We start from the raw sequence: 13,090 nt of genomic DNA on the forward strand, positions 1-13,090 counted from the left end.
CTAAGAGTTCTATTGATAAACTTAAATCACCCTATAGACATATCTTACGCAATTGATTGTATTGATACTGAATTGTGGAATAAAATTGAAGTGTTTGTTAAAATTTCAAAGTACTACTTTGTTTGCCAATCAGCACGCGACAATACGCTGTTCAAACTATTGAACGAAATTGTGTGGACTGTCGATAAGGCGAGCATTTTTAATTTTGAATATAAATTATAAGTTAAAAAAGAACCTAAGAAGCAGAGAAAACGTAAATATAAGTATTGAACTGTTTTTGTATCATACAAAAACAGTTCAATGCTTAAATATTTCCCTTGCTCTGCATCGCCACTATATAACCTTACCAAACAAAATAGAAAGATATCAGATCATAATTTTCACATAATTTCTACATAATTCCCATCGGTGTAATGATATGAAGAACATGTTCGTGACGTCGTAACTAAATGACGTCGTTTTGACCGACGTCACTATATTAAGCGTATTATTGACGTCACGAAATAATTGTCGCCTGCTAGAAAATGGCAAACAACACATCAACGCAAATAAATCTTCATTCCACAAACACGGTAACTCCCGGATTCTTCACAAACGCATCAGTTTACGACTGTACTTTCAATATAATCGCTCAATTCACATTTTGTCTCCAGGCCAAATCACCACGTCAATAACAATACGCATTCCTCGTGGTACCGGATTAAAAACCCCAATCAATCATTGCAACTCGCAATAAAGTACGCAGTTATGTTTTATAAAAGGTGAATATCCTCACGGTGGAATATATTGTTGAAATTAAATTGAGGATTTTATGTTTATTTTAACTAACTTTATTTGTTTTGCCGGTACCGGTCGCGTGTACTCGTGACGTCATAAGAACAAGTCCCTTTGACAGACAGCGCGAAATTTGACTTTGAAATGTGCAACAGGTTGGAAATATAAGAAAAACTTAATTAAAAACGGAAATATAAGTATTAAACTGCCTTCTTTGGAAAGTTTTTTTTCTATATTTCTCACAGACAAATTAATCATAACGCGCATTATTTAATTTGTCTGCAATCCTGTTAGAATTATAGGACAATGACTTTCCAAAGAAGGCAGTTCAATGCTTAAATATTCGCCTGTGGTTATTGCTAATTTACACACCGCAAGAAACGCGATCATTTCCACACTCGCTAAAATTCAACATTTACACAGTACATGGCAACAGCGCACGCGCATTTTTATCAGGCACACATAATGTATTCAGCTGATAACATACGACAGAGGCACAATTCTCTGATTGACTACGCTTTAATGAATTAATTGTTTACATGAGTTTACAGTGATGAATTACTTAGCAGCAAAGTAAAGTTGGACATTTATTCGTTATTCGTTTACTTTACATTTATTCGTTATTCGTTAACTTTACGTAGAAAGTGTATACAGGTGGTACAATATCACACCGTGTTAAATTACCACCAACATATGTCCATTTTGAATGTTGATAGATTGTTAACGCCATTTTTCAGAAAGAACTGGGGTGGTTTTTCTGAAGTTTAACACGAATGTTCTTATGGTCTGTAGTTACACATATCGAATTTGGGATCTGACATGAAAACAAAGGTGGCCGACAGGCGGCTACATTTTGACCAAATTTAGTCAGAATCATCCATGGGGGAAGGGGAGCGAATTTTGTATAAATGGTGGTTCTGTTCCCCCTGGGGGCTGAGGGGCGTGGCCCAATAGGGGAAATATAGCAAATTCTTTAAAATCCTTCTCCTTCTGTAGGAATGAAAGGATTTGTTCCATATTTAGTCTGAAGCATCCTTAGGTGAAGGAAATGGTCCATATTTGGTGTGGAGCATCCTTGGGTAAAGGGGAACCCATTGGTATAAACAGTGGGTGTGGCCCCCCCGGGACCCGAGGGGCTTGACCCAATAGAGAGAGCGCCATGAGAGCGCAGACAATCGCCAACTAAAACTCCGTAGGAACGCGGTAGAACGCCATGGAGCTCCGTAGAAACGCCAAGATCGCCGTGAGAATGCCGTGACTTCGACATCTTTATGAAAAGTATCAATTTTTCCTGCGATCTCACGGCGCTCTTGGAAATTTAACAACGCCGTGCAATCGCAGTGGGAAATAGAGGTAAAACCTTTATAATCTCTTCTACCATAGTGATAAAGGGATTATATCCCCATTTAATCTGGAGCATCCTTGGGCAAACGGGACTCAATTTCGTATAAACAACGAGTGTGGCCCTCCCCTGGGGGCAGTAGGGAGGGGCCCAATAGGGGAAACATAGCAAATTCTTCAAAATCCTTCTTCTTTTGTACGAATGACAGTTTTTTTTCCAAATTTGGCATGAAGCATCCTTGGGTGAAGGGGAACCAATTTTGTATAAACGGTGGGTCTGACCCCCTGGAGTCAGAGAGGCGGGTCGAATAGGGGAAAATAGAGGTAAAAACTTTAAAATTCTTCTCCTACCATAGGAATTAAGGGATTTAATCCTAATTTAGTCTGGAGCATCCTTGGGCCAAGGGGACTCAATTTTGTATAAGGAGTGGGTGTGGTCTCCCAGGGGGCAGAAGGGCGGGGTCCAATAGGAGAAATAGAGGTAAAACCTTTAAAATCCTTCTTGTATCATCGGGATTAAGGGATTTTATCCTCATTTAGTCTGGAGCAACCTTGGGCCAAGGGGACTCAATTTTGTATAGTTGGTGGGTATGACCCCCTAGGGGTATAGGGATGGGGCTCTGTTTGAAATTTGTTCTCGCTATATCTCAAGTACTGGATGGATCTTTCTTAAATTTCATATGTTCTTACAGCACCTACCATGGAGTGCTATATCTTTACTTCATACCAATTATTTTTCATATATTCAGGTGAGCGATACAGGCCCTCTGGGCTTCTTGTTTGAATTTTGAGATTAAGATGAAGAGTGTTGTTGCTATTTCTCAAAAAGTATTCAAAGGATCTTTCTGATCTTGTTATGAATGTCAAATTTTGTGTCTGATTAAAACCAAGTTGGTTGACGAGCGGCCATTTGGAATGTTGAGAGTTAAAGTATGTTAACATTGTTTCACAGAAAGTAATGGGAGGATCTTTATCAAATTTGACATGAAGGTTTCCCGTGGTCTTCTGTTATGCATTAAAGGGTCTGATCAGGATATCACGATGGGTGACAGACTGCTATGTTGAATTAAGAGATTGAGAGGTTGTTAGCGCTATTTCTCAATAAGCACTTGGTAGATCTTTATCCGATTTCGTATGTATAGTTTCATATGGCCTTAGTTGTGCATATTTCATATTAAGACTGTTTAGAAAGAAAAAAAATAGTCGCAAAGACATCTATACTTGATTTTGACAGTTACAGCTTGTTATCCATATTTATTGACAAATACTAGACAGATCTTTCTTAAAATATAAAATTTAGTTTCTCCTTCTTATAGAGTAGGCACCATATAGTAAATATGTAGCATAACAACCTGACTTTGAAAGTTCAATGTCATACAAATCAGTTTAAAATGTTTATGAAAATTTACTATAAGTTAACAAATTGTTTACGTGACTTATTCCAACAGAAATGAAATAAGCAGAGTAAAGATCAATATAACATGAAAACTATGAAGATGGCACGATGGTAGGCGCCCGGATCTATCTGTGTAGATAGAAACGTAGTAAAAGAGGTGTTTGAAATTAGAAAGAAAAACTTAGTAAATTCATATTGAATGATCAGCAGTCAGATGTTGTTAGATTTTGACCAAATTTAGTATGGCTATGTTCAAATTTTGTAAAATTAGTAAAAGAAGTATGATGTCGCTACAACATTTATTAAGGGATTATTTTAAGAGTCTAGTGGCCAAATAGGCCTAAAACCCGTGCCGATGCCAACCATTTAAACGGTTCCACGCACAGGGGTTGCCATAAAGATAGAACTCGGTATTCACCTCGAGCCAGTACCATGAACATAGTATTAGTACGACATTTCATGTGTTCATAATCATACAGAATACGGTCGCAACTAGTATAGAATCTGTGCCGGTGCCCAATATTCTATTCAACAATATACTCACATCCGGGCACTTTCCGGAAACATGGTCTAAAGGTAATATTGTGCCTGTCTTTAAGAAGGGAGATGCAAATAATACTAATAATTACAGAGGTATTACTCTAGTTAGCTGTTTGGGAAAACTTTTTACGTCAATCATTAATAATAGACTGATGTCATTTGATAAGAAATACAGTAAGATAACTGACGCTCAATTTGGATTTAGAAAAAATCTTTCAACTATAGACGCTATATTTGCATTACAGGCCATAATTAATCGGAGTCTTAAACATAAGAAACGATTGTATTGTTGTTTTATTGATTATACAAAAGCATTTGATTTTATTAATCGACAAAATATGTGGTTCAAATTAATAAGGGAAGGAATTGATGGAAAGTTATTAGTGTTAATAAGGTCTTTGTATAATAACGTAAAATGTTGTGTTAAGTATAATGGTTCATTATCTGACTTCTTCAATTGTGTAAACGGATTGTTTCAAGGGGAAATTTTGTCTCCATTATTGTTTTCATTATATGTAAATGACTGTGAGATGCAATTTTTAATTGACAACTGTCCATCGATAGAAATTCAAACTTTAAATCTGTTCCTGCTGATGTACGCAGATGACATGGTAATTTTTTCGGAAACACCAGAAGGCTTGCAAGACATGTTAAATTCTTTAGAAGCATTTACAAAAAAGTGGGATCTAACGGTCAATACAGATAAAACAAAAGTGCTGGTTTTTAGAAATGGTGGTATTTTAAGAAACAATGGAAATTGGACATATAACGGATGTCCTTTGGAAATCGTAAATGAATTTAATTATCTAGGTATGTTGTTAAATTACAACGGCACTTTCAGAAAAACACAGCAAAAAATAGCAGATCAAGGAAGGAAAGCTTTATTTTCAGTTATGAATGTATGTCGTAATAATTATTTTAATATTGAAACCCAACTATCAGTATTTGATACATATGTAAACAGTATTTTGTGTTACGGTTCAGAAATATGGGGTTTTCATAAAGCCCCGGATGTTGAAAAAATACATATTATGTTTTGTAAAAAATTACTCGGTGTGCGTAAAAATACTTGTAATGCTATGGTTTATTTAGAGCTTGGTAGATATCCATTATCACTGCTGAGGAAATTCAGAATTTTTAAGTATTGGATAAAGATTATAAATACCGATAATTGCATTTTAAAATCATGTTATGAAGACATGTTAGTGCGTAACGACAAATGGGTAATTAATATCAAGAATGAATTATATAGAATAGGTCTAGGTTACATATGGCAAACAGATAACATTGATAATAGCTGTTTGATTATAATTAAAGAAAGACTTTTAGATATTTATAGACAAGATTGTATAGAACAAATTAGAACATCATCAAAAGGATTTTTTTATACATGTCTTAACAAAGAAGTTGGTATACAGGGTTATTTAAGAAAATCGTTTATGAAAGGTTACTTAAAAGAAATAACAAAAATTCGGCTTTCAGCCCATAATTTAAATGTAGAGAAAGGTCGTTATCAAAATATTCCGCGACTTTTAAGAATCTGTACCGCTTGTGATATAGATGATGTCGAAGATGAATTTCATTTTATTCTTAAATGCCCCTGTTATTCTGATTTACGTGAGAAATTTTTAAAAAAGTACTATTGTAAAAAACCGAGCATGTTTAAATTAATTCAGTTATTTAACGGACAAAACACAAATGAATTAGCAAAATTGGCCAAATACATTAAAGCTGCAAATTCAAGAAGAGCTTTATTAACATAAGTAGTTATGCTCTCCGAGTGTTTTGTCTCGTCTGTATATTTATTAGTATTTTCGATATTTGTCAATGTTATGAGAAAGTATATATATATATATATATATATATATATCATGTATATGTGTTACACTGATGAGTCGCAAGACTCAAAGTTAATAAAGAACTTGAACTTGAACTTGAACTTGAATGGTTCCAGAAAGTGGGGTCTGGCAAAAACCGTTTACAATAAGTTTAATTAGGATTTAAAAAGGTATTTAACAAGAGTTTGACCAGGAAAATGAAGTTGAAATTTTATTGGTAAATAGATGGCACACAGAATTTGGAAATATCTAGAACGGATGTAAATGTCCATCTTTTGAAAGGTTCCACATGTGATAGATGGAACAAAATCATTTATACGTAGTTATCGATTTTAATAAAAAAAAAAAAAAAAAAGCGGTCACAAATATGAATTTGCATAGACATTTTTGTTGATTTATATTGATCCCGGTGCTCTTGTGTTTGATTATTTTTTTGGAAGAATATCATAATACACTCAGGTTTTACGCATTCGACAAACGCTCCATCCTGATGTCACCGTTGCGTATAATCTTCAGATACATGTTTTAACCTTAATGAAAAAACAACATTAAGACTTGAAACATGTGTATCTATTTTATCCATGCACATTCAGTCGTACGGTCATTATTCTTGCATGGGCATATGGACATGATTATACACAACACATTAACTTAATTAAGGAATTATTTGAATGAATAGTGAACAAAAATACTATTTAAGAATATATACACTGTATCAGGTACATAAGCTATTTTCCTATGCATTGCCCTTACAGTTTATTAAAACCCCTGTCACACTTGGGCCGCGTTCCCACGGCGTCCAAGAAAAATCCAGAACGCAGTGGAATCGCAAGCATCGCCGCGGCAACGCAGTGGCATCGCCAGTGAACGCGATGGGATCACAAAGAACGCCGAGCGACGGCGCGCACTTTGAGCATGCCCAAAACAAACGCCGTCGTTCGGCGTTTTGATCAGAGCGCAGTGGGATCGCCGTGAGGTCGCCGTAGCAGCGCAGTTAGGTCTCCTACAATGCCACAGAATCGCCGCGGGCGCGCACAGAGGTCGCAGTGCGAACGCAATGGTTATCGGTGGCGCTTGCACGGCGATCGTATGGCGTTTCTGAGATGACACTGCGTCTCTACCGGGCTTATACGGTGCCGTGACAACTCGATGCACGCAGTGGAAGCGCCGTGAGAGCGCCATGAGAGCGCAGACAATCGCCAACTAAAACTCCGTAGGAACGCGGTAGAACGCCATGGAGCTCCGTAGAAACGCCAAGATCGCCGTGAGAATGCCGTGACATCGACATCTTTATGAAAAATATCAATTTTTCCTGCGATCTCACGGCGCTATGGGAAATTTAACAACGCCGTGCAATCGCAGTGGCAACGCGGCTAGGTGTGACAGGGGCTTAAATATCCATATAAAATGAAACTGATGAAATATTCTGAGTAATGAGATGCACACTCTTAACATCGAAACAGATTGAAGATAAAAATGATTAACAACCTATAATGTAGAATGACGTAATAGAATTATAAAAGGCATGGATTTCACGAAACCATCAAACTTATTGAATAGACATAAAAGGCAACTAAGTGATATTCTGACAGGGATGGGCTTAGTATAAAATAGCGTTATGCGCATGACTATGAAATGGTACAGCACAGATATATATATATATATACATTTTTGTATATTCAGAATAAAAACTGAAAATGGGTTCAAAGAGCTAAACTCCCTGACGGGATAGACATGGATAAGGGACGGATTTCATTCTTACTGTCATTGTCACATATGACTCTGGAATGAATTGCACCTCGAACAAATTTTCAAATATCTTGATATCATAATGAAAAGCCAATTAATGACAATTTAAAAATGTTGTTTAATAATAGAGCCCACCATGTACATCAAGGAGCACAACTGAGCAAAGTCAGAACTTTCTTTTAAGATTTTAAGTAATACAAACCTTGGATAATAAATTTGTAATTAACATTGCAAAACTGTGGTAGGCAATCAAATAAAAAAAATCAATATCATCAGCAGAATTATGTTTTTATCGAAATTGTTCGAACTCTCAAAATGCTCAGCTTTCTTTTGAAATTTTAGTTTCATATATTAACAATTTATCAAGCAGTAAGAGGACACTCAACGGTAGAATTAAGAAAGGGTTATAATTGAAATGGTCGTATATTACCGTTATGTCGATGGAATTCATGCCACACAAAAAACCGTAAAAACAATACGTTTATATTGACTCCAAAACGCGTATAGGTTATCATGCTCGCTTCACAAGAAAAAACTTCATGAATATTTTATGACAGTCATCTCTATTGGATTTTACAGGATAGTGCTTTTAATGACATATTTAACATAATAAATAAAATATTGAACATTTGTGTTATTGTGACCAAATATATTTTAGACTTGCGATTGACATCAAATTAATACAATGATAGGACAAGATTACTTTAAGTGTAGAAGTGGAATATTCGGCATACCAGTATTTCTTTCGCATGATTAAAAACCAATTAATTGACTGCCAGTCAATGTGATAAATATTATGTGTAATACATTAAGATCATAACAATGAGCAATATTTGCAAAAAAAATATTAGAATGAAGAAGTTTAGATTAGAGCAACATTTTGTTTTTTGAACACACAACTATTGTTCAATAGTATAGTTAGACACAAACAAGTAACCAATGAATAAGGTAAGGATACTTTGAACAGAAATTTTACAGTTAATAGCATGTGCCAATCTTTCTTTCAAGAACAATTCCCACAGACATATTACATACAAATGTACAATAGTCATATAGTAAAAGTTCGACTAATACATATAACAAGTGTCCCCTTATAAGCTTGAATATCACAACTACAGTAGCAAATAGGACATATTTGACCGTCTAGAGAAAAGGGAAGTGTACAGGACGGTCTTAGGTGAAATTAAAGAAGGAAAATACAGAAAATAAACAAAGAATAGAGCATAAATCATCGAACAGATTCAAAATCGACCGACAAGAAAAAACGTCATTTTTCTGTAAAATTTTGAATAACGAATAACTGTTCAACTTTACTTTCGCCCCCCGGAAAGTAAAGTTAGACAGTTATTCGTTATTCCGAATAACGAATAACGAATAACGAATAACGAATAACTGTCCAACTTTACCTTGCCTTACTAAGCGAGGTTCAAGACTGAATGAGGTTTTTTAAGTATTTCGTAAAATATATGTCTCATAGAAGACGAATATCATATTATAATTGAATGTAATCTCCATGCAAACATCCATTCTTATTTCAATAACCAATTGTTTAAACAGAGTAAGTAGGTTTAAATCCATTCGGTACCCAAAGTCAAAAATAGAAAACGACTTTCGCATCACACTGTGTCCTTTGAAGTTGATAAAGAGATGTGTGCATAAATACAACACTGACATGGTGCAACTTCCGGTTTCACACTTGTATCGGTTAAGAACAATACACACAGGGAATGTCTTGGGGTCAGGGGTGGTAGAAGGGTCCACTGCTGAAGGTGAGTTTACAACAGAAGCACGTACCACACCCCTTGGGCTTCAGAGGGCTATTACCGTAGAAAATTCGATGTTCTACCAATTCACAATACCGTATTCTCGTCGCGAGGCTACGTCCTTCCTCGACCATACCAGTCATTTCTACTGACGTCCAAGCATGGCATTCAATGGCACCTTAAAACAGAAAAACATCAGCCGTGAACTATAGATTATTACATTGTACTATCAGGGCTTGTGGTGAGAACAATTTTCTCATCGCGAGCACGTGGATAAAATCGAGAGGCCACCGTACAGATTTTATCTACGTGCGAGCGATGAGCGAATTGTTCGAACGACAAACACTGAAAATACTGTACGATAAACTATTTGTCATCTATATACTACTACCTTATATATTTCTCCACTTAAAAACACAACTAACACCATGTTTTCCAAATGACGTTTAGGCTCATTGTTCAACGATCGAAAATCCTCGGTCTGTCACGAACGTAACGAAATTAAAGGATTATCATAAACGTAAATGTAGAAAATCTTATCGCCGTTGGCTTTTCCTTTTCTATATTTACGCTTAAAATAGCGTTGTTATCCTTTCAATCTTTTTGTAATTTTATATTGATTTGATTATGACGACCTATTTGCAGTCACTTCTGTGTGGATACTATTTCCGATTTAAGACGTCACTTGGCGCGAGCAGACGTTCTTTTTGAAGAAAATGCGTTGACAAATGCTGGGAAATAGAAAATCCGTTCTCAAGTTCGTCTCAAGTTCTACTGTTCTTCTAAAGCCGTTCTCAGCATCTATTTGAGTATTCCCACACTGACAACCGATGACAATGGACTTATTATATGACTTTGATTGTATTTACACCTCCGGTGCGCTTAAGTAACTGTTACTGGTAGGTAGTACAATTGCATAAAGGAGTATATAGATGATAATGATAAACCATTTAATGGCGGAATGAAAAGTTCAGGGATCTGCGCCGTTGCTTTCATGAACATTGAGAATGACAATTACATTTCTAGTTTATGAACCATTAAGGCTGTCAGATACACGTGAAGTTAGAGTCATGAATATAAAACATTATCATTATGTTTACACATTATGATATCAAGACATATCAAGACCTACTTACTAATAAGGACAGGCAGACACATGTAGTCCTTTTCCGAGGTAGGGACGCACTTATCGTACACGGAACAATTGTGACTACTGCAGGCTCCAGCCAGAAACTGTTAGAATAAAACATGGCAATTTCGGGTTAAATTGTTAAAAGAAAACTACCTCCTACCAGAACATGTCATTCTGGGTAACGTTTTAGGTTGAAATATACTTTATACTCGATAAATTTATACATTAGTTATTACAAATACTCTATTTTTTTCGAAACGTTATTACCGCAAATCTCTACCTAATCAAACTGTAGAATTATTTATTAATCTCAATAAATCCAAGAAATGGGGTAACAAAATTACTATAAGTTACACATCCATTAATAACTGCCAATTAACGGTAAAAGTTTGGGAATCCCAAGCGACCAAAATAAATCTTCTGCAACCATTGCAATATTTGGGATCTTTAAATTCCTTTTTACATCTGACTATCTTTTATGACCTAGCGCCTTGCTTGGCAACACTTTTGGCTTTAATGATGAACGTTCGCACAGGTGAGGAAGGCAATTGGTTCTGTCCCCATGCCGCGATATATCAAAGTCCTTAAATTGGCTTAACTGCTTAACGTTAGGAAATTTAGAGGAATGGAAACAACTGGTTCACCCGTGGTCAGTATAATGTGACCGAGTGGAATGCTGTACTGGGTGCCTTCAGCTTAGTATTTTAGAGATAGCATGATTAAGTCAGCATCAGTTCCGCGCTATCACAAGGAGGCAAATACACCAACATACCCGCCTCCAACACATATACACGCGTGTACGCACACAGAACACACTTGAAGGCGCTTCTTGAAATGACATCAGCTGGTAATAGGACGTTAATTAAAATAAAACAAAACACCAAAGTACTTTTAATGTCACTTCACTATGCCATTATTGGGGTATATATCCGCACGATCGCACGATTGTATTTTTTGTATCTATATTTTCAACCCATGGGTCAAATAATAAGACAGACAATTATCATAAAAAATAGAGCAGATCTGAATACATAAGTCTGATCAAATATGGGCTCTGGATTCTAACAAACAAATGTTCAATCGATACGCTGTACGTAAACAATATATAAACAAAGAGGTTATAACGATAGTGCGGACAAAGAAATTGTAGCTTGTACTGAAGTCTAGTTTTGGTCAAAATATCTTCTTGAAAACACGAGAGCAATGCATTAATAAAAAAAAAAAATGTGAATACATATTGTGAGAAAGTCTATAATCGAAGTTATCCACGCAACCACACCGTGAACCCCCACTCCCACGTTTTGCGTCCACGAAGAGTTCTTTGTTGTATGAAATGACAGTGCAGCAGAGTAGTAATATACCGGTGTACAATTTAGAGTTAAACACACCTTTGCATATCGCGTCACTTCGTCAGTGGACTAGCCGTGATGGGCGTTTGTTTTATGGTTTTTGATTGGCTGCTCGTTCTGGTTGAGCCAATCGTTCGTTTTGTTAGAATTGAATAGTTGAATATTTAAGTTAAAGACCTCTTTTTTAAGCATTTAGCTTATTCGAGATATTATTTCTTTATTCCCTAAATAAGTCGGCTGCCGGCTGATGTTCTTTTTAAGTCATATGTTAGTTTCTAATTGAGAAGTCTCGTCAGGGTTAAGTAGCGTCGGTAGCTTTTAAGAAGGAAGTTGAACGGAGTTTGTAATTTGTATTTGTCATTGGTGTATACTAGTTATATTTTAAGTTGGCATGTCTGTAGACTGCCAAATTATATAGGCTGCTTATAGGATTAGTTGGATAGAGAGTTGAGCTCCACTTGTCAACATTACGCTTAAACATTACCCCGTCCTGCAAGTAATAAAAACAAACACTTTTACATCTTCATATTTGGGTATATGGGTAACAGAGTTTTCATGGGTTGAGTGGCAAATAAAATTAACTTGATTGTAATGGTATCTAAGTCAATTAATTGTAAGATAAATAAGGCAAAGGACTTGGGGCGTTATTGGTAATTTATAACCTTACAAAAGATAAGAAACGTTTAATTTTGGCTATCTTTCTAGGAACAGATTGTTTTTTCAAAACTCTCGCGTAGATGCCCTGCCATGGTAACAAAATTGCGTTGTTATGCGGACATAGCCAAAATATGCTATTCAGGGTAAGCATGCAGATGAAAGCCTCCGCATGTGACAAACAAAAATTGATTTCCGCTAATGAAAACTGGTATGACAATGTTTAAGCTTATTAAATACTATTTGTTTGCTGCATGCGGGGACTTTCAAATGTTGAAGAGTGTTTAGTTAATTTCCTTAAAAATGGCCAATTTTTATCCAAAAATCGCACAACAGACGATATTCCCGTGTTTGCGGACAAACGTCTTTCTTTGTTAACATGGGTGTATGGGTATCTAAGTTCACATGGTTGTATGGGTATCTAAGTTAACATGGTTGTATGGGTATCTATGTTATCATGGTTGTATGGGTATCTATGTTATCATGGTTGTATTGGTATCTAAGTTAACATGGTTGTATTGGTATCTAAGTTAACATGGTTGTATTGGTATCTA

The 13,090-nt window shown here is 35.9% G+C and overlaps 1 long non-coding RNA gene across 1 annotated transcript in view; it reads right to left on the bottom strand.

Annotated features, from left to right (window-relative positions):
* Positions 1–5,990: 5,990 nt before the first annotated feature.
* Positions 5,991–13,090, bottom strand: part of LOC110461201 — a 48,650-nt gene continuing 41,550 nt past the window's right edge. Inside the window, exons 2-3 of the long non-coding RNA XR_002464092.1 lie at positions 10,538–10,634; positions 5,991–9,579 (exon numbers count right to left, since the gene is read on the bottom strand). This is a non-coding gene — a long non-coding RNA (uncharacterized LOC110461201). The remainder of the gene's footprint in view (positions 9,580–10,537; positions 10,635–13,090) is intronic.

Source organism: Mizuhopecten yessoensis, unplaced genomic scaffold (assembly GCF_002113885.1).
Source record: "Mizuhopecten yessoensis strain PY_sf001 unplaced genomic scaffold, ASM211388v2 scaffold10589, whole genome shotgun sequence".
In the NCBI taxonomy this organism is placed as follows: Eukaryota; Metazoa; Mollusca; class Bivalvia; order Pectinida; family Pectinidae; genus Mizuhopecten; species Mizuhopecten yessoensis.